General features: G+C 48.6%; 1 protein-coding gene across 3 annotated transcripts in view; it reads left to right on the top strand.

The window, feature by feature from the left end:
- Positions 1-22,004, top strand: part of slc28a1 (solute carrier family 28 member 1) — a 268,104-nt gene that overhangs the window by 5,409 nt on the left and 240,691 nt on the right. Inside the window, exon 1 of one of the 3 annotated variants that reach the window (XM_068015396.1) lies at positions 17,438-17,568. The exons of 1 other annotated variant lie outside the window; for it this stretch is intronic. The gene's annotated coding sequence lies outside the window, so the exon portion shown is untranslated. Of the gene's footprint in view, positions 1-17,437; positions 17,569-18,303; positions 18,589-22,004 lie in introns of those variants that run through there. One more of the 3 variants, XM_068015395.1, reaches the window with a different exon arrangement.

The following is a 22,004-nucleotide window of genomic DNA, read 5'->3' as shown; positions in this document are numbered from 1 at the left end:
CTTAACCTCGTGCAGCTGAACACGCATTCAGCAACTTGAAGGACCTTCCACCACAGGTATTTAAAGGAATCATCAACTACTTACAAGTTAGTTGTTGATTGCCTTCTGCTGCTGTAGCTATGATTGTCCAAATGTTTGGTGTGTTCTAGAGATCTTTAAAGTTGCTAATGTCTACAATGAGTGGTGTTGAAGGACTTTGTCCTGACTTCAAGGCTCCCGCCATGCGGAGCAGGACAAGCTGCTGGAAGAGGGAGGAGGGGAGAAGGGCCCTCATCTGGAGGGCCCAGAGTGTTCAACGCGCAATTCCCCTACCTGGACCTCAGCGAGGAACAATATGCGACATGTCTGTACTCCAGTAAGGACATCTTCACTGAAATCTGCCACCTACTGCAGCCACAAGTGCAATCTCAAAGCAGGGCAAGGACTGCATTGCTTGCAGCTGTGAAGGTCACCATGGCTGTGAACCTTTATGCATTGAGTTCCTTCTAGACCGGAGCAGGAGACTTTTGCAAGATCCCGCAGTTTGCCATCCACTGTTGCACAAGGGATGTCACAGAGACTCTGTATCCCAAGAGAGCTGAATACATTTCATTCTCTCTTTCCAGGGAGCAGCAGGTGGAGTGAACGCACAACCTCGCTAGCACTGCAGGCTTCCCCATGGCGCAGGGTGCCACTGAATGTACGCGCGTCACTTCACAGGTGCCACATGTCAGCTCTCCCTTCTAGGGGAACTGAAAGGGTCCCTCAATGTCCAGCAGGTCTGTGACCATCAGCAGCGAATCATCCAGGTCAATAATCAGTAACCCGCCAGCAATCATGATGCCTTCATTCTCTGGCAGCCTGCTGTGCCAGCTGCATTAGAGGCAACACAGGCAAAGCAAAGAGGGGCTATTGGGCAACAAGGGCTATCACTGATAATTCCAGTGCACAACACACGCGCACATGCACAGTATGCATACAGCGAAAGCCAAGCTGCCACACGAAACGTGACCGAGCGGCCCAGCGGAAACATGCTTCCACTGCCTGGACTGCTGTGGAGAAGGTCTGCGGAGTGGCTGTCAAGATTGCACTCTGCACAACCTCACCATCATGAGGGATCAACCCTTACCACAGACTACAGGAGCAGCGGCTGAGGATCAAGACGAGGAGGAGGAGGTGGAGGGGACGGTAGGTAGAAATCTAGGCAGCTCCTTTCTGGGCAGGCTGTTGGTGAAGAACTGCGTCGACTGCGATACCAGTAATCACAGCTTCAATTCCCCATTCACCAAAGGTCCCACACCTTATCTCCCCTCTGTCACTGACCATCACAGCGTCTGCTTGGTCACAATGTAAAAATAAAAGGCAGCACAAAATAAATATTCCAAACCAAGTTTATAAATGAAATCATGCCATATTGCATACAGAAGTCAACTAATCACCCCTGTTTATTCCCTTAGTGCCTGTCTTCCATGTACCTTTGCCTGTCCGAGTGCCCTTACACAATGCTTGCCCAGTGGCTGCTGGAAGGCTGCTGACTTTCACTGGGTGGGACTGCAGGACGACCTTGAGCAGCACTGGGCCTTGAGGGCCTGGCTTCAGACTGCACCATCTCGGCATGAGTGGCAGCAGACTGGGCTGGCCGGCTGACAGGCAGCAGCAAGGGCACTGGCAGAGTGGGAGGGCAAATGTCGTCATCCTGAGATAGGGCAGCAGGTTCGTGCTCCATGGATTTGCTGCCACTCTCCAGGGGGGCAGAGACTCAGTAATCCATGTAATTTGCTTGAAGACAGATTGCTGGACTGCTGCGACATCCTGCAAGCCCCTTTGAGCACTGGTATCCACAGCCATAATGGCAACAGTCTAAGCCTGCGTGCCTGAGCTTGCACTGTAGCACGTAGATGTTGGGTGTATTTTGCTTATGTTGCAATGGAAGCTGAGACATCAGCCATCAGATACCACATCATGGTTGGGTCTGCCAGTTTGCTAATAGAGTTGGCCACCACTTCCATGCTGGAAAGGATGAGTTCCAAGCTCTGTGCAAAGCCCTGTCTAACATTAGTGGTGAACACCTCCATGCTGCCTGACAGAGCCTTTCTGGCGGAGCTCCCAATGCACCAAGCATTTCATTGTGCATACCCATTAGCCTGCTTCTGTAGGCTGTCCCATCGAAGTCCTCATCTGAGTCCCATCCAGCGGAACTTGTGTGCGACCTCGCCCTCCAGTGAGCTGGCACCCCTGCTCCCTGCCCTGACTAAAGGCCACTCCTGCCCAGCGTCTCACTACGTGCAGATCCTGCCTCTAAGCTATCCTCTAATTTACATGCAGTACCAGTATCCGAGCTTGCGGCCTCGCGTGAGAAATTGAGTGATGGTGCTGTGCCTTCATCATCGCTGTCTTCTTGCTGTTCCTCCACTGCCCGGCCGGGGTCCTCCTCTCGGGTATCTGAAAGGAGAGAGGCACAAGGGCAAGGTTGTGGTGAGGGGAGGGTGGGGATATTAAGAGGTGCGCGCTTACATCACCTCCAGTTTGTAACTCAGAAGAGAGAGTGTGGGATGAGGGAGAAGTGGGATGTGAGAATGATTAGGTATGAAGATACTGTCATTTTGATGGTTTCCGTGCCACTGCTGCCACAGCCTCCACCATGTCAAGCACCACCTCTTTAATGTGGCTGAGGACACACAGCCCTGGTGGTCCCCTACTGGTTAGGTGCTGCCGCCTCCAGTTGTGGTCCTGCTAGAGAGAGGGACTAGCGGTGGGATATGACATTTGAAGATAGTTTCACTGACCTTGTGAGGTCATTGAACTTTTTGCGGCACTGAATCCAGATCCTTGGAGTTAGACTGCTGGTATTAACCAACACAACTATCTGCTGCCATTGTCTTTTGACCATGTGTCTGGAAGGCTCCTGACCCCCTGCGGATACGACATCTCTCCTCCTTTCCACCTCCTCCACCAAGGCCTCCAGTGCAGCATCCAAGAATCTTGGAGCCCGCACTCTCCCATGTTTCTCATTCAGTCTTTTACCAGGTGAGACTTGAACCACCATCTCCAGCCACAGCGCACCTCCTGTTCAAGAGGCGCAGGCTGGCTTTAACTGGTGCTAGCCTCTGAGCCCTGGCCCTGGCTACACGCTGCAATCAGGGTAATGCATATCTAGCACAATGTTGGTGAGCTACCTGCATCACATTGAGCGGGCACGGGGTAATTGTGCATCACCAGACCCACCTCCATCTTCGGGAGCTGTAAAGTTCAGCCCCAGTTATCTCCCACTAAATGCCCTCCAGTGGTCCCTGTAAGGCAACTCATCACCAGTGCAAATAAGCAGAGCATGCACTATGCAGGGTGGAATATTCCGCTGGGCTCAATGTTTGCAGCTTCAGCTTGGTGTGGATTTTATCTTTTGCTTTTTGCTCAATGTAGGGAAATAACAGCCTTTGTTACAGAAACTCACCATCTACTCATTAACAGCAATGACCCATAGGCACAGTAACAATTTAATTTTTACTGCACGCAACTGCAAAACGCTGGACTCCAATGGAGGAAATGATCTGGTGTCCACAAAACAGGGCAAAGATCAAGTGGTTTATAATCGTCATTTGAACTTGAACATTAGATTGCAGGCCTAAAATACATTCCAGTAATTCCTTTTCTCAGGTGCTAAGATTTCATGGGTGTGGTCATATTGAGTTTGGAATCGAGTCTCTCCAATGACAGGCCATACACAGGAAAGAGAAAAAACAGAAAGAACTTGCATTGCTATAGCTCCTTTCATGACCTCAGAACATCCCAAAGTGCTTTACACCCAATGAAGTTTCAGGCACCGTCGGAATCACAGCAGCTAATTTGCACACAGCACCGCGCGGTCCCACAATCTGCAATGAGATAATGACTGAGTGACTCTGAGCTTGTGGCCAGGCATGAGTGACGATGCTGTGTGAGTGATGCTGGCTGAGGATTTAATCTTGACCAAGACACTGGGGAAAACTCCTCTGCTTACGTTCAAATTGTGTCAGGGGATATTTTACATCCACCTGAGATGTGATCTCAAAGACAGTATCTCGGACAATGCGACTCTCCCTCTGTACTGCACTGGGGTTCCAGACTAACTGATGTGCTCAGATCTCTGGGGTGGGGCTTGAACCCACATTCCACTGACTCAAGAGGGCATGATTTTACCTGTCCCCAGGTGGCGGGCTGGGGGGGGTGGGGGGGGAGGTGAAATGTTGAGGAGCCCCATCGGGAGGGCTCCCTGACACAGTCCCGCCATTTTCCCAGTGGTGGGCTCAGCAGCGGCATGGCCGCCAGCCGACAGAAGGCGGGTGGGCAATTTAGCCAAATAAAGGCCCAATTAAGGGCCATTTTAGTGGGTTGATACCATTTTGCCGGCAGTGAAGTGGCCGTCCCCCACCTCCCCCGCCCCCGCCAGCTGCATGGAGGTGGCCTTCCAGTGGCTTCCCAGAGAGCTCATAAGAACATATGAATTAGGAGCAGGAGTAGGCTACTTAGCCCTTCGAGCCTCCTCCGCTATTCAATAACTTCATGACTGAACTGATTACTCCACATTTCCACCTACCCCCGATAACCTTCCACCTCCTTGCTTATCAAGAATCTATCTACCTCTGCCTTAAAAGTATTCAAAACTCTGCTTCCACCACCTTTTGAGGAAGAGAATTCCAAAGACTCCCTGAAAGAAAAAATATCTCCTCATCCTTGTCTTAAATGGGCGACCCCTCATTTTTAAACAGTGACCCCTAGTTCTAGATTCTCCCACAAGGGGAAACATCCTTTCCACATCCACCCTGTCAAGACCCCTCAGGATTTTATATGTTTCAATCAAGTTGCCTCTTACTCTTCTAAATTCCAGCAGATACAAGCCTAGCCTGTCCAATCTTTCCTCGTAAGACAGCCCGCCCATTCCAGGTATTTGTCTAGTAAACCTTCTCTGTACTGCCTCCAATGCATTTACATCCTTCCTTAAATAAGGAGACCAGTATTGTACACAGTAGAACAAAGAACAAAGAACAGTACAGCACAGGAACAGGCCATTCGGCCCTCCAAGCCTGCGCCGATCTTGATGCCAGCCGAAACTAACACCTTCTGCACTTCCGGGGCCCATATCCCTCTATTCCCTTCCTATTCATATATTTGTCAAGATGTCTCTTAAATGTCGCTATCGTATCTGCTTCCACCACCTCCCCTGGCAGCAAGTTCCAGGCACTCACCACCCTCTGTGTAAAGAACTTGCCTCGCACATCCCCTCTAAATGTTGCCCCTTGCACCTTAAACCTATGTCCCCTAGTAACTGACTCTTCCACCCTGGGAAAAAGCATCTGACTATCCACTCTGTCCATGCAGCTCATAACTTTGTAAACCTCTATCATGTCGCCCCTCCACCTCCGTCGTTCCAGTGAAAACAATCCGAGTTTTTCCAACTTCTCCTCATAGCTAATGCCCTCCAGACCAGGCAACATCCTGGTAAACCTCTTCTGTACCCTCTCCAAAGCCTCCACGTCCTTCTGGTAGTGTGGCGACCAGAATTGCACGCAATATTCTAAGTGTGGCCGAACTAAGGTTCTGTACAGCTGCAACATGACTGGCCAATTGTTATACTCTATGCCCCGACCGATGAAGGCAAGCATGCCGTATGCCTTCTTGACTACCTTATCCACCTGCGTTGCCACTTTCAGTGACCTGTGGACCTGTATGCCCGGATCTCTCTGCCTGTCAATACTCCTAATGGTTCTGCCATTTACTGTATACCTCCCACCTGCATTAGACCTTCCAAAATGCATTACCTCACATTTGTCCGGATTAAACTCCATCTGCCATTTCTCCCCCCAAGTCTCCAACCGATCTGTATCCTGCTGTATCCTCTGACAATCCTCATCATTATCCGCAACTCCACCAACCTTTGTGTCATCCGCAAACTTACTAATCAGACCAGCTACATTTTCCTCCAAATCATTTATATATACTTCAAACAGCAAAGGTCCCAGCACTGATCCCTGCGGAACACCACTAGTCACATCCCTCCATTCAGAAAAACACCCATCCACTGTTACCCTTTGTCTTCTGTGACTGAGCCAGTTCTGTATGCATCTTGCCAGCTCACCTCTGATCCCGTGTGACTTCACCTTTTGCACCAGTCTGCCATGCGGGACCTTGTCAAAGGCTTTACTAAAGTCCATATAGACAACATCCACCGCCCTTCCCTCAATCATCTTCGTCACTTCCTCAAAAAACTCAATCAAATTAGTAAGACACGACCTCCCCTTCACAAAACCATGCTGTCTCTCGCTAATAAGTTCATTTGTTTCCAAATGGGAGTAAATCCTGTCCCGAAGAATCCTCTCTAATAGTTCCCCTACCACTGACGTAAGGCTCACCGGCCTATAATTTCCTGGATTATCCTTACCACCCTTCTTAAACAAAGGAACAACATTGGCTATTCTCCAGTCCTCTGGGACTTCACCTGTAGCCAATGAGGATGCAAAGATTTCTGTCAAGGCCCCAGCAATTTCTTCCGTTGCCTCCCTCAGTATTCTAGGGTAGATCACATCAGGCTTTGGGGACTTATCTACCTTAATGCTTTGCAAGACACCCAACACCTCCTCCTTTTTGATAATGAGATGACTGAGACTATCTGCACTCCCTTCCCTAGGCTCATCATCCACCAAGTCCTTCTCCTTGGTGAATACTGATGCAAAGAACTCATTTAGTACCTCACCCATTTCCTCTGGCTCCACGCATAGATTCCCATCTCTGTCCTTGAGTGGTTCCCTGGTTACTCTCTTGCTCTTTATATATGTATAAAAAGCCTTGGGATTTTCCTTAATCCTGGTTGCCAATGACTTTTCATGACCCCTTTTAGCCCTCCTAACTCCTTGCTTAAGTTCCTTCCTACTGTCTTTATATTCCTCAAGTGCTTCATCTGTTCCTAGCCTTCCAGCCCTTACAAATGCTTCCTTTTTCTTTTTGACTAGGCTCACAATATCCCGTGTTATCCAAGCTTCCCGAAACTTGCCAAACTTGTCTTTCTTCCTCACAGGAACATGCTGGTCCTGGATTCTAATCAGCTGACATTTGAAAGACTCCCACATGTCAGATGTTGATTTACCCTCAAACAGCCGCCCCCAATCTAAATTCTTCAGTTCCTGCCTAATATTGTTATAATTAGCCTTCCCCCAATTTAGCACCTTCATCCGAGGGCTACTCTTAAACTTATCCACAAGTACCTTAAAACCTATGGAATTATGGTCACTGCTCCCGAAATGCTCCCCCACTGAAAATTCGACCACCTGGCCGGGCTCATTCCCCAATACCAGGTTCAGAATGGCCCCATCCCTAGTTGGACTATCTACATACTGTTTCAAGAGGCCCTCCTGGATGCTCCTCACAAATTCTGCCCCATCCAAGCCCCTAGCACTAAGTGAGTCCCAGTCAATATTGGGGAAGTTAAAATCACCCACCACTACAACCCTGTTACCTTTACATCTTTCCAAAATCTGTCTACATATCTGCTCCTCTACCTCCTGCTGGCTGTTGGGAAGCCTGTAGTAAACCTCCAACATCGTGACTGCACCCTTCCTATTCCTGAGCTCCACCCATATTGCCTCGCTGCATGACCTCTCTGAGGTGTCCTCCCGCAGTACAGCTGTTATATTCTCCTTAACCAGTAATGCAACTCCCCCACCCCTTTTACATCCCCCTCTATCCCGCCTGAAGCTTCTAAAGCCTGGAACATTTAGCTGCCAATCCTGCCCTTCCCTCAACCAAGTCTCTGTAATAGCAACAACATCATATTTCCAAGTACTAATCCAAGCTCTAGGTTCATCTGCCTTACCTGTTATACTTCTCGCATTGAAACAAATGCACTTCAGCCCACCAGTCCCGCTATGCTCAGCAACATCTCCCTTCCTGCTCTTCCTCTTAGTCCTACTGGCCTTATTTACTATGTCCTCCTCATTTACTTCACTATCTGTCCTACTGCTCTGGTTCCCAACCCCTGCCACACTAGTTTAAACCCTCCCGAGTGACGCTAGCAAACCTTGCAGCCAGGATATTAGTGCCCTTCCAGTTTAGATGCAACCCGTCCTTCTTGTACAGGTCCCATCTGTCCCTGAAGAGAGCCCAATGGTCCAGATATCTGAAACCCTCCCTTCTACACCAGCTGCTCAGCCACGTGTTTAGCTTCACTATCTTCCTATTTCTAGCCTCACTGGCACGTGGCACAGGGAGTAATCCAGAGATTACAACCCTCCAATACTCCAGATGTGGTCTCACCAATGCCCTGTATAGCTGAACATAACCTCCCTACTTTTGTATTCAATTCCCCTCGCGATAAAGGATAACATTCTATTAGCTTTCCTAATTACGTGCTGTACCTGCATCCTAACCTGTTGCAATTCATGCACTCGGACACCCAGATCCCTCTGCATCTCAGAGCTCTGAAAACTCTCACCATTTAGATAATATGCTTCTTTTTTATTCTTCCTGCCAAAGTGGACAATTTCAAACTTTCCCACATTATATTCCATTTGCCAGGTCTTTGCCCACCCACTTAACCTATCTATATCCCTTTGTAGCCTCCTTATGTCCTCTTCACAAGTTACTTTCCTACCTACCTTTGTGTCATCAGCAAATTTAGCAACCCATACCTTCGGTCCCTTCATCCAAGTCATTTATATGAATTGTAAAAATTTGAGGCCCCAGCACAGATCCCTGTGGCATACTACCTGTTACATCTTGCCAACCAGAAAATGACCCATTTATCCCTACTCTCGGTTTCCTGTTAGCTAGCCAATCTTCTATCCATGCCAATGTGTTACCTCCTACACCATGAGCTTTTATTTTCTGCAATAACCTTTGATGTGGCACCTTATCAAATGTCTTCTGGAAATCTATGTACAGTACATCCACTGGTTCCCCTTTATCCTCAGCACATGTAACTCCCTCAAAGAACTCCAATAAATTGGTTAAACATGGTTTCCCTTTCACAAAACCAGCTCCAGTGCATCCGGGGACTCCATGGCCCACGGAGGGGGGCCTCCCGCAAAGCCCACCCTCACGGCCCTGACACCGCTGCTGGAGTGGTTACCCCTCCAATCGCCAGCACCTGACTGCCTGGCCCTGGCACAGAAAATAAATTTCTAACTACCCTGTGAGTGGGGCCTCAAAATGTAGGTGCCCTCTCGCTTTTGTTGCAACCTTTATCTCGGTGCCGTTGCTGAAGCTGCAGAGCTGCCGACCCAGCTCACCGTCCTTAAAGGGACAGCAGACCCAACAGCTGCCAATTAGGAGGCCGCAGCCGGGTTCCTGCTGTCTGCCTGTGCGGGCTTGGGACCTGCATTTGGTGCCGTGCTCGGGACTTAATGCTTTCCGATAAAATGCCAGCTGGAATGTTAACAGCTGGCGTTGACGTTTCTTTTGGTCTCATTAATTTCTGCTTCAAGGATGAAGAATTGGGATCTAATGGCCTCGATGGGCCAAATGGCCTCATTCTAAGCCATAAATGACTCAAATCACTGAGCAGAGACTTGGAACTGAGTACCAAAAAACTAAATGTGTCATGAAAGAGCAAGGTCCTGTTAATGCTCTTAGACCTAGCACTACTAGGACGCAATTATGAATTGGAGCTGACTTAATAAGGATGAAATCAATCTAAAATAAGGCATAGAATAAACAAACAAATGGATCTCAAGAGGGTGCCCCCTTCTGCTCATTTGTTTTACAGGACCTTTTATGGGGTTTACAAAGTCCGAGAAATTGGCGAATGTGGCCATTTTACATTGTGATCATTTTTTTAAAACTCTAGTTGTTCTCCCATCCCATACTTGCTGAAAACAGGTTACCCCGAGGAGGTGGTTTAAGGGTTAATTCCACAATTCCGCTCCCCTCCAACAAGCAAATGACTGCACTGAAAGGGAGCATGAATTAGAGATTAGCTTCAGCAGCTCCAATTGTGCCGACTCTCTGTCCCGTGCTCCCCACTGGAGCTGCTCCCCAGTGGGAATCTTGCGTTATGGCCTCGTCTCTTTAGATTCACCTTGGCCTAAACATTTGATTGCACCTGAAAATGGAGGGGGTGTGGTGGGAGGGGCACGCAGTGCACACACCTCTGCATGGGGGTGCAGGGAGCACCCGAAATTGGTGCTGCCAGCGCTCCTGTCCGGGGGCGGAATGGGAAATCGGGCTTGACTTATTCCACTTAAAAGCAGCCCGCATCTTTTAATCGGGAGGTGCGCTCTGGCAACTGACAACAGGGGGACATTTTCAAATGTCCAAAATAGCAGGTAGAGGTCCTGCAGGGAAGGTGGGCAGGTTCTCGGAGTCAGCTATGGATATCCTGATTCAGGCTGTGGACTCACATCTCTGGAGTCTGAACCCCCCCAGAACAGACACACTGAAAACTGGCCCCGCCTTCAAAATCGACACTTTGAACCCTAACCATCCTCGAAATAGACATATTAACTGGCTCCCACCTCCAAAATAAGCACACATACCCCTGACCCCCACCCAACAATTGACACCTTGACCCATGACCTGGCCCGCATAAAAGACACTTCAACTGGCCCCACCCACATAACCCTTGACCCCACTTTCAAAATAGACAAATTGGGCAGAATTTTCCTGGCCACTGGAAGGCGGGAGTGAGTCAGAGTTATACAGCACAGAAACAGGCCCTTCAGCCCATTGTGTCTGTGCCAGCCATCAAGCACCTACCTATTCTAATCCCATTTTCCGGCATGGCCCGTAGCCTTGTATGCTATGGTGTTTCAAGTGCTCATCTAAATGCTTCTTAAATGTTGTGATGGTTCCTGCCTCTACCACCTCTTCAGGCAGTGTGTTCCAGATTCCAACCACCCCCTGGGTGAAAAGTTTTTCCCTCAAATTCCCTCTAAACCTCCTGCCCCTTACCTTAAATCTATGCCACCTGGTTATTGACCCCGCCGTGAAGGGAAAATGTTTCTTCCTATCTAATCTATCAATGCCCCTCATAATTTTGTACACCTCAATCATATCTCCCCTCAGCCTTCTCTGCTCTAAGGAAAACAACCCCAGCCTTTTCAGTCTCTCTTCATAGCTGAAACGCTCCAGCCCAGGCAACATCCTGGTGAATCCCCCCTGCACCCTCTCCAGTGCAATCACATCCTTCCTATAGTGTGGTGCCCAGAACTGTACACAGCATTTTATACAGCTCCATCATAACCTCCCTGCTCTTATATTCTATGCCTTGGCTGATAAAAGGCAAGTATCCCATATGCCTTCCTAACCACCTTATCTACCTGTGCTGCGGCCTTCAGTGATCTATGGACAAATACACTAAGATTCCTCTGACCCTCTGTGAGTCCTAGGGTCCTTCCATCCATTGTATATTCCCTTGCCTTGTTCTTTTCTTTTCTTTTGGGCCTCCTTATCTCGAGAGACAATGGATATGCACCTGGAGGTGGTCAGTGGTTTGTGAAGCAGCGCCTGGAGTGGCTATAAAGGCCAATTCTAGAGTGACAGGCTCTTCCACAGGTGCTGCAGAGAAATTTGTTTGTCGGGGCTGTAACGCAGTTGGCTCTCCCCTTGCGCCTCTCTTTTTTCCTGCCAACTACTAAGTCTCTTCGACTCGCCACATTTTAGCCCCGTCTTTATGGCTGCCCGCCAGCTCTGGCGAACGCTGGCAACTGACTCCCACGACTTCTGATCAATGTCACAGGATTTCATGTCGCGTTTGCAGACGTCTTTAAAGCGGAGACATGGACGGCCGGTGGGTCTGATACCAGTGGCGAGCTCGTTGTACAATGTGTCTTTGGGGATCCTGCCATCTTCCATGCGGCTCACATGGCCAAGCCATCTCAAGCGTCGCTGACTTAGTAGTGTGTACAAGCTGGGGATGTTGGCTGCCTCGAGGACTTCTATGTTGGAGATACGGTCCTGCCACCTGATGCCAAGTATTCTCCGGAGGCAGCGAAGATGGAATGAATTGAGACGTCGCTCTTGGCTGACATACGTTGTCCAGGCCTCGCTGCCATAGAGGAAGGTACTGAGGACACAGGCCTGATACACTCGGACTTTTGTGTTCCGTGTCATTGCGCCATTTTCCCACACTCTCTTGGCCAGTCTGGACATAGCAGTGGAAGCCTTTCCCATGCGCTTGTTGATTTCAGCATCTAGAGACAGGTTACTGGTGATAGTTGAGCCTAGGTAGGTGAACTCTTGAACCACTTCCAGATCGTGGTTGCCAATATTGATGGATGGAGCATTTCTGACGTCCTGCCCCATGATGTTCGTTTTCTTGAGGCTGATGGTTAGGCCAAATTCATTGCAGGCAGCCGCAAACCTGTCGATGAGACTCTGCAGGCACTCTTCAGTGTGAGATGTTAAAGCAGCATCGTCAGCAAAGAGGAGTTCCCTGATGAGGACTTTCCGTACTTTGGACTTCGCTGTATATTCCCTTGCCTTGTTAGTCCTCCCAAAATGCATCACCTCACACTTCTCAGGATTAAATTCCATTTGTCACTGCTCCGCCCATCTTACCAGCCCAACTATATCATCCTGTAATCTAAGGCTTTCCTCCTCACTATTTACGACACCACCAATTTTTGTGTCATCTGCGAACTTACTGATCATACCTCCTATATTCACGTCTAAATCATTAATGTACACTACAAACAGCAAGGGTCCCAGCACCGATCCCTGTGGTACACTACTGGTCACAGGCTTCCATTCGCAGAAACAACCCTCTACCATCACCCTCTGCCTCCTGCCACTAAGGAATTTTGGATCCAATTTTGGAGTGGAGGCGGGGATGCCGGGAACATAGCAGGGACTCGTGTCGGGACAGTTACCTACTGCATTCCCACCACCGGGGAAGTTTCCCAGAAGCAGGCTGGCATTCCAATCAGCTCCCCATTGCAAGGTGGCGACACACTGCCAACCTGCATAGTTAAGGCTCCAATTTGGGGTGATTTTGCGGCACCGCTGCCATTTTGGCGGCAGCAGAGCAACCCCACCGCAGCATGCTGAGGCCGCCAGCTTAACAGAGGCAGTCTCACTGCAGCAGTCCAGGGGACCATCGGGGCCGGAGGCTGCATAAACCAAAGAGGGGTCTGCCAGTAGCAAAGGCCGTGTCTGCGGCCCAAACACTGCTGCTCGAGGGATTCCCCCCTCAGATCCAATGGGCCTGCCTGCGTGGCCCATCTAAAAAGTTATCATCACCACTCCAAGGGCACCTCTATGTTGAGGTGAAATAAAAACAAGAAATGCTGGAACCACTCAGCAGGTCTGGCAGCATCTGTGGAAAGAGAAGCAGAGTTAACGTTTCGGGTCAGTGACCCTTCTTCAGAACTGACAAATATTAAAAATGTCACAGGTTATAAGCAAGCGAGGTGGGGGTGGGGCAAGTGATAACAAAGGAGAAGGTGCAGATTGGACAAGGCCACATCTCCTTCCTCAGTGACTGTCTCCGGTTCCGACTTATTCCACGTGGATTCCAACTGCAGTTTCACCCATCATGCTTTGATTCCACCCAGGATCACAGGTATCTCCGAGAAATACAACGTTCCTCGGACTGCTACTCTCGCCGCATCCTGAGATCCACACTCAGTGCTATGCGCCGCCACATGTACACACTGGACCTCTCTCTCCAGCAGCACCGCCTCACCTTATCTCAAAGCTGTTCTACTCCGCAGTTTCATTTCATCTTTCGTCTCATCCGATGCATTAACAAAAAACATTTTTACTTCCTTTCAGGTGTCAAGGAACGCAAGCTCCAGCAGCTGATGGGGACTAATGCTCCTCCAGATCCTCCTACCGCTTCACTTCCCTCTGATCCCACCACTTCTGATCTGACCTCTTGCTGTGTATTCACTATACCTTCTGACCTCCCCCTCTCTGATGCTGAATGTTCTGTGCTCAGCAAAGGTCTCAGTTTTATCCCCTTACGCCCCCACCTCAATGAATTTCGCGCTCGGCATGAGGTTGAGCTCTTCTTCCGTCGCCTCCACCTCCGGGCTCACTTCTTTCACCAGGAGTCCTCCCCCCGACCAGCAGACCCATTCACCCACCTCCAGCATTCACCCTCTACCTGGACCCCTCCCCCTGGCCTCTTACCCGCTCTTGATCTCTTCATTGAAAACTGTCGGCGAGACATTGGTCATCTCAATTTCTCTGCCCCCCTCACTCACGCTAACCTGTCCCCCTCTGAACTTGAGGCACTCCGTTCTCTCAGGTCTAACCCCGACATGGTCATCAAACCTGCAGACAAGGGTGGTGCTGTTGTTGTATGGCGTACCGACCTCTACCTTGCAGAAGCTCAACGCCAACTCACAGACACTTCTTCCTACCTCCCTCTGGACCATGACCCCACCACCGAACATCAAGCCACCGTCCAAAGGACTGTCACTGACCTCATCTCCTCTGGAGATCTTCCCTCTACAGCTTCCAACCTCATAGTCCCGCAACCCCGGACAGCCCACCTACCTCCTTCCCAAAATCCACAAACGGGACTGTCCCGGCAGACCCATTGTGTCAGCCTGCTCCTGCCCCACTGAACTTATTTCTTCCTATCTAGACTCTATCTTTTCTCCGCTGGTCCAGTCTCTTCCCACCTACATCCGTGACTCTTCTGACACCCTACGTCATTTTGACAATTTCCAGTTTCCTGGTCCCAACCGCCTCCTCGTCACTATGGACGTCCAATCGCTCTACACCTCCATCCCCCACCAGGATGGTTTGAGGGCTCTCCGCTTCTTCCTGGAACAGAGGCCCAACCAGTCCCCATCCACCACCACCCTCCTCCGCCTGGCTGAACTTGTTCTCACATTGAACAACATCTCCTTCAACTCCACGCACTTCCTTCAAGTAAAAGGTGTCACTATGGGTACCCGCATGGGTCCTAGTTATGCCTGTCTTTTTGTGGGATATGTCGAGCATTCTTGGTTCCAGTCCTACTCAGGCCCCCTCCCCCAACTCTTTTTCTGGTACATTGATGACTGTATCGGTGCCATTTCCTGCTCCCGCCCCGAACTGGAAAACTTTATCAACTTTGCTTCCAATTTCCACCCTTCTCTCACCTTTACATGGTCCATCTCTGACACTTCCCTTCCCTTCCTCGACTTCTCTGTCTCCATCTCTGGGGATAGGTTGTCTACTAATATCCATTATAAGCCCACCAACTCCCACAGCTACCTCGACTACACTTCTTCACACCCTACCTCCTGTAAGGACTCCATTCCATTCTCCCAGTTTCTCCGTCTTCGACGCATCTGCTCTGATGATGCTACCTTCCATGATGGTGCTTCTGGTATGACCTCCTTTTTCCTCAACCGAGGATTCCCCCCCACTGTTGTTGACAGGGCCATCAACCGTGTCCGGCCCATTTCCCGTACTCTGCCCTCAACCCTTCCCCTCCCTCCCAAAACCGCCACAGGGTTCCCCTTGTCCTCACTTTCCACCCCATCAGCCTCCATATCCAAAGGATCATCCTCCGCCACCTCCAGCGTGATGCCATTGCCAAACGCATCTTCCCCTCCCTTCCCCTGTCAGCCTTCCGGAGGGATCATTCCCTCCGCGACACCCTGGTCCACTCCTCCATTACCTCCACCACCTCGTCCCCATCCCATGGCACCTTCCCCTGCAATCGCAGGAGGTGTAATACCTGCCCATTTACCTCCTCTCTCCTCACTATCCCAGGCCCCAAACACTCCTTTCAGGTGAAGCAATGATTTACTTGCACTTCTTTCAATGTAGTATACTGTATTCACTGCTCACAATGTGGTCTCCTCTACATTGGGAAGACCAAGCGCAGACTGGGTGACCGTTTTGCGGAACACCTCCACTCGGTCCGCAAGCAGGACCCTGAGCTTCCGGTTGCTTGCCATTTCAACACTCCCCCCTGCTCTCATGCTCACATCTCTGTCCTGGGATTGCTGCAGTGATCCAGTGAACATCAACGCAAGCTCGAGGAACAGCATCTCATCTACCGATCAGGCACACGACAGCCTGCCGGACTGAACGTTGAGTTCAATAATTTCAGAGCATGACAGCCCCCCACTTTACTTTCATTTTTAGTTGTTTTTTCTTTTTTCTTCTTTTTTTCTTTTTTACAACCTTTTTTTTGCATTTATTTCATTTCATCTTAGTTTGTTCAGTTTGCTTACCCACTGTTTTTTTCATGTTTGGACTTGCTGCTGTTCAATATTCAGTCCGTTAACACCGAATCTGTACTAATGCTTTGTCTTTCAACACACCATTAACATATTGTTTGCCTTTGCTCCATGACCTTTTGGTCAGCTATGTGGCCTTGTCCAGTCTGCACCTTCTCCTTTGTTATCTCTTGTCCCACCCCCACCTCACTTGCTTATAACCTGTGACATTCGTAATAATTGTCAGTTCCGAAGAAGGATCACTGACCCGAAACGTTAACTTTGCTTCTCTTTCCACAGATGCTGCCAGACCTGCTGAGTGGTTCCAGCATTTCTTGTTTTTATTTCAGATTTCCAGCATCCGCAGCATTTTGCTTTTATTCTCTGTTGAGGTGCCCGTGCAGTGTCCAACTGCCTCAGCAACATCTGCCTCTCCTGGTGGGGCCACCGAGGCTCGAGAGCTGCCGGCCCTGTGATTGGACCAGCAGCATCGGGAGCCCACCCACAACCTTCTTTGGATGGCAAGCGTAGCAGCGGCCAATTAGGAAGCTACCTCCAGGAAAATAGCTCCCCCCAGTCTGGCTCCCAGCAAGCGCGGGCTCGGGATTCCAGTTTGGGTCCCGATGTCAGGGTCCCGAAGCTGGCGGGCAAATTCTGCCCATTGACCGCTGAGCCGATCTTCAAAATTGGACACAATGAGAACTGATCGATGCTCAAAATAGGCATCTTGACCCCTGACCTGACCCTCAAAATAGACATATTACCCCCATATCCATTCAGAGAATGGAACAACGGTGAAAGAGGAATTTTATTGTCAGATTAGACCTGCCTTGTTACAGCAAGATCCAGAGGTATTATGCACGGTTACGGAAATCCTCAGCATAGCCACCTCTATCGTTACGGGGCCAGGCCCCCAGCTTGCACATGGTTAATAGTAAATGTATCTATGGATTTCAAGCTGTTTTTCCTGTTCTAGCACTGGGAAAAGTTCCAAATTCGTATTTGCAGATGTTCACATATTAGTTACAAGATCCAAAAAATGTAACAGAGGGTTCAAAATTGCGTAATTAAAAGCTCCCTTCTATTCACAGCCTTTATCTTGAAAGAAAAAATGTGGAGTGTACACCGAATGAGATTACAGTCATGAAAAATAAGTAATTAAATACTTTAAGTCTAAAAATGACACGACGTTCAATTGTCTTGTTATAATCGAAATGGCCAAACATTAACCAGTGATGCTTTGAGAAAAAGGAGACGCCCTCTTAATTGGCAATTTGTTGGTTGTACAAACTGGGGTCTGACCTCTATCCGAATTCCACCCTTGAAGAGGACTGAGAGAAGATTTCCTCTATGTATTAGCCGTGAAATTACATTCTTTATGAAGCTGCTCCCAGATTCATTGAGGAAAAAAATCGTTATGCCATGTTTGTCCAGCACTTCTCAAATGGTAGCTGAGGTAGGTAGCGGGTCAGTGGTGGTTGGTTCCGGAAAGGGTTCAGAATTCTCATGGTAAAAAATGGGGTGTTGATAACCTGGCATCATTTACGGGGATTCCCTGGGAATGTGTCTCCCACCAGGGAGAAACTGTTCTACCGGTGAGTGAGCTTTCAGCTGGCGTGCAGGAGGAATGGGTAGGAGGGAGTAGAGGAATGGCAGTCATTTCACACACCCCCCCTCCCCACCTCGCCCCACACACACTGTGTCAGCTGTGCCACTGTACATTGTAATTTTGCCTCTGAGTCAAAAGGTTCCAGTCCCACTCCAGAGACTTTAGCACAACATCTGAGACTGACTCGTGCAGTACTGAAGGAGGGCTGCACTGCTGTCTTTTGAATGAGGCATTTAACCAAATCCCTGTCTGCCCTCTGAACCAGCCATAAAAGATCCCATGGCACAACTCGGAGAAGAGCAGGGGGCAATTCTCCCCAGTATCCCAACCAACTTTTATCCCTCAACTGACATTACTAAAAGAGATGATCTTGGCCATCATCATATTGTTGCTTGTGGGAGCTTGCTGTGCGCAAATTTGCATCTACAAAGTTTCTTGCATTACAGCAGTGAGCTCACTTTAAAAGTTCTGCACTGACTGTAAAAGCGCTTTGGAAAGTCCTGATGCTATGAAAGGTGTGATGTAAATGGCAGTTTAATACTTTCTTCCCTCCAACAGCTCTTAAAGTTAATTTGTTTCGGAACCTCAGCCTGCACAGTGGCAATAGAGTCATATGCAAATAGTTCCATATCATTTGGCTGCTGAATCACCAAACTTGGTATGAGAAGCAGAGAGAGACTGACGAGTAGAACATGCACTGACATACCTGAAGTGAAATTAATTGAAGTCCTGGAGTTGAGAAAGGGTAGCTCTTCAACGGAGACTGGAACAGGGTGTTTAGTTCAGTTCAAGACACAGTGGAGGCTGTAAGACAAGGGATCACACATCTTGAGCCCCACTGGCGATAGTTGGGAGCCAAGTTACAATGTAAGTACCTATTGTTGATGCATTTGCTTGAACAGAGGTGTGGCAAGCTCGTCCTTAAATACTGAAACAGCACAGAACTTTACAAAAGCGTACCCACTGACTCCCAGCACCAAATCTTTGTGCATCAGAATAAATCAGAAGTTTGATAGCAGAGCCACTGATAGGAAGGGAAGTGCAGATTGGAAAGGACCAGGGGTCTGATGCGACAGAAAATTATTTTTATCCTGATGTACAGATAACTGAAGTCAGTGTTTCGTTTTAAATGCTGCACCTACTCAATTATCCCACAGAATGCAGCACTTTAGAGACACATACACAGGACAGCACGTTCTGAGACTCACCTCAGCTCCCCTCCTCTTGTTGCCTCTGCTGTTATTCCGATCACTGCTTCTAGTGGACTACCTCCCTCTCAGACTGCACTTGGCTGTTCTGCCCATGGCCCACTGCCAGGCTCTTTGCGTGGGCCTGGGTGCTAATTAAGTGGGTCGTGGCCAAGCCAGACCCACCCATGGCTAGGCCCCAATTTCAAAGCGAAACATTGTGTTCAAAAACCTTGTCTCACACAATCTAATGTTTCATACTTTACCTCAGAGACCTCCTGTGAGCCACCAGGAACTAAGTTTCATTAGACCAGCGGAAAGAAATTATTGCTGTGTAAATTACAGTGATTGATTCATGTTAAAACAGGGAGTGACTGTGCTAGTATCAGAAGAATAGGGTTTTGTGTACATTGTCGCTAAATAAATAAACAAGAGGGATAATGCTGCCAGTCTCCAGAAGGTTGTGGTGAGGTAGATTATCTCCCCCTGAAAATATGCAAGAAAATGAATGCGTTGCTCTCTTCCCAAGAGCAAATTCAGGGGCAATGTTGGTCTAAGTATGGTCCCTTTTCAGAGTGCAGAACTCTAAATCCTTGTTTGCAGGGTACTCTCAGGCAGAGGAGCTACCTGGATGGATTATCTAAGGGGATCTGGAGGAAGACCTCCTCCAGTCAGGACTGCTCTGATCTCCAGGTTCTCCCAAAACATTGACCCTCCTGAATTCGGAGCTGAACGGTTTTCTCTGCTACAAGATTTTACAACCTTCACTATTTTTTATTCCTACTCCCCTGTAACTATGCAAAATTGAGGTTGAGGAGATGTGAAGCCCAGCATTACAAAGCATATTGACTCACTTTAGTTTAGTTTTAGTTTTAGAGATATAAGCACTGAAACAGGCCCTTTAGCCTACCAAGTCTATGCCGACCATCAACCATCCATTTATACTAATCCTACACTAATTCCATATCCCTGCTACATCCCCACCTGTCCCTATACTTCCCTACCACCTACCTATACTAGGGGCAATTGCTAATGGCCAATTTACCTATCAACCTGCAAGTCTTTGGAAGGAAACCGGAGCACCCGGAGGAAACCCACACAGACGCAGGGAGAACTTGCAGACTCCACACAGGCAGTACCCAGGATTGAACCCGGGTCGCTGGAGCTGTGAGGCTGCGGTGCTAACCACTGCGCCACTGTGCCACCCACTTTGACCTTGCGAACTTGGTCTGCTTCAAGTCTTTTAACCTTACTTGTTGGATCTGTCCCTAGGCACTAAACATGGTTGCTGTTATGTTTGTATCTTCACACTCTTCCACTATAACCCTCCCAACTGGATAGGACTAACCACCCTATTAAGTTGTATAAGCACAGATGCTGAATAGTTAAATTATGAAGACAAGTTGCAGAGACTAAGCTTGTATTTCCTTTCTGTAGAAGATGAAGCGGTGATCTTTTGATGTGTTTAAGATGACCAAAAGTTTTGATCGGAGATAAAGAGAAACTATTTCCTCTGCTGGGGGAGTCCAGAGCAAAGGCAACGTAACCTTAAACAGAGATAGGCCGTTCAGGAGTGACAGCAGGAAGCACATCTTCACACAAAGAGCAGTGGAAATCTGGAGCTCTCTCCCCCAAAAAGCTGTTGAGACAGTGCGGGGGGAAGGGAGGGGGGGGGCGGGGGTAGTGGTGGGTCAATTTTGAAAATGTCAAAATTGGGAGTGATAGATTTTTGCTACGCAAGAGTATTAAGGATTATGGAAGCAAGGCAGTTTAATGGGGTTAAGATACAGATCAGTTGTGATCTAACTGAATGACAGAACAGACTCAAAGGGCTGAATGGCTTACCCTTGCACCTATGTTCCTGCCTCTACTGGAGAATGGGGTGAAGGGGGTAAAGCACTTCCTTGTGAGCACTCTGACATGAGAGCTCCTTGGCAGAGTTTTCCAAATATCTCCTACACTGAGCATCCTGCAACTGTTCTGTATTCTATACAGGCACATCTTATTTGGAGGAAACCCACATGAGTCAGATTTATTTTTCAGAATATCTATATTGAAGACTATTCTCTGTCCTGCCCAGTCCCACATAGCAGCATGCATCAATGTTTAAACATGGATGAGAAAGTTGGTAAGCTGCTTCAGACCCAGTGCTAGCTCCAGTGGGAGTCCAGGGTGGTTAAGTAAGTAGGAACCAGTTGTAATTTAACTGGTTGATTAGGCAGGTTCAACATGTAGCTTGGCTTTCCAACATGCCAGGTGTATGGAAGTTCCAGTGGAGAGGTCATAGCAGATTCAAGAGCAAGATTTTCAATTGATCCTCCTACAGCTAATCTCCAACATTGCAATTAGAAAGCCAGATAGACCAATAATCTTCTTTCTGCTGATTTGCTCTACTCAGACCGCTTTTCTTTGTGTTTCCGTGATTTCTCTGAACTTCACCAGGTTCATTCAAATACAGATTTTAAAACTTTTATATATTTACAATTGCTGGATTTGACGATGGAATATTCCTTAACTATCCTGACATGTGGCCCAGTACAGGAGGTCAGGAAGGAAGGTTTGGTGAAAAGTTAAAGTGGACACACAAAGGCATTTTCTGTCGGCAAATCTTGGGTGTTATTATTTTGCTTGTTTGAAATTTGGGGACAAATGATGTCAAATTCTACCATCTTGCCGAAAAGTAATAATCGCGCCATTATTCTGTGTCATCCCACCACATAAAGTGAGGTCAGTGACCCTCGGCTATGTGAAATCACCCAGGACAAGAAATTCTGGCAGTCCTGGGCTCAGAGAACAAGACACCTAGGGTGTGCTATTGTACCCTGTGCAGGTTGTCAGCGAAGTTATATGACCACAAAACAGTAATGGGCTGGATTTTACGTTGGACGGACGGGAGCTGGCCACTGACGTAAAAGTTGGTGGCACCCGCTTCCGCCCGGCCCGGGGAACCGGCCCGTATTTTACGGGACCCTGGGCTTTAATTGTTCCGAGGCGGGACTTCCACCCACTTCATTAGTCCCAGCGGTGCCACCGGGAGCAGTGACCACTGCTGGGACTGCAGCCCAGCTGAGGACATGGAGCCAGGATGACAGGCAA

This window comes from Heterodontus francisci, chromosome 35, assembly GCF_036365525.1.
Source record: "Heterodontus francisci isolate sHetFra1 chromosome 35, sHetFra1.hap1, whole genome shotgun sequence".
Lineage (NCBI taxonomy): Eukaryota > Metazoa > Chordata > Chondrichthyes > Heterodontiformes > Heterodontidae > Heterodontus > Heterodontus francisci.
The sequence above is the reverse complement of the archived record's forward strand: the minus strand, read 5'-3'. Positions and strand labels throughout refer to the sequence as shown.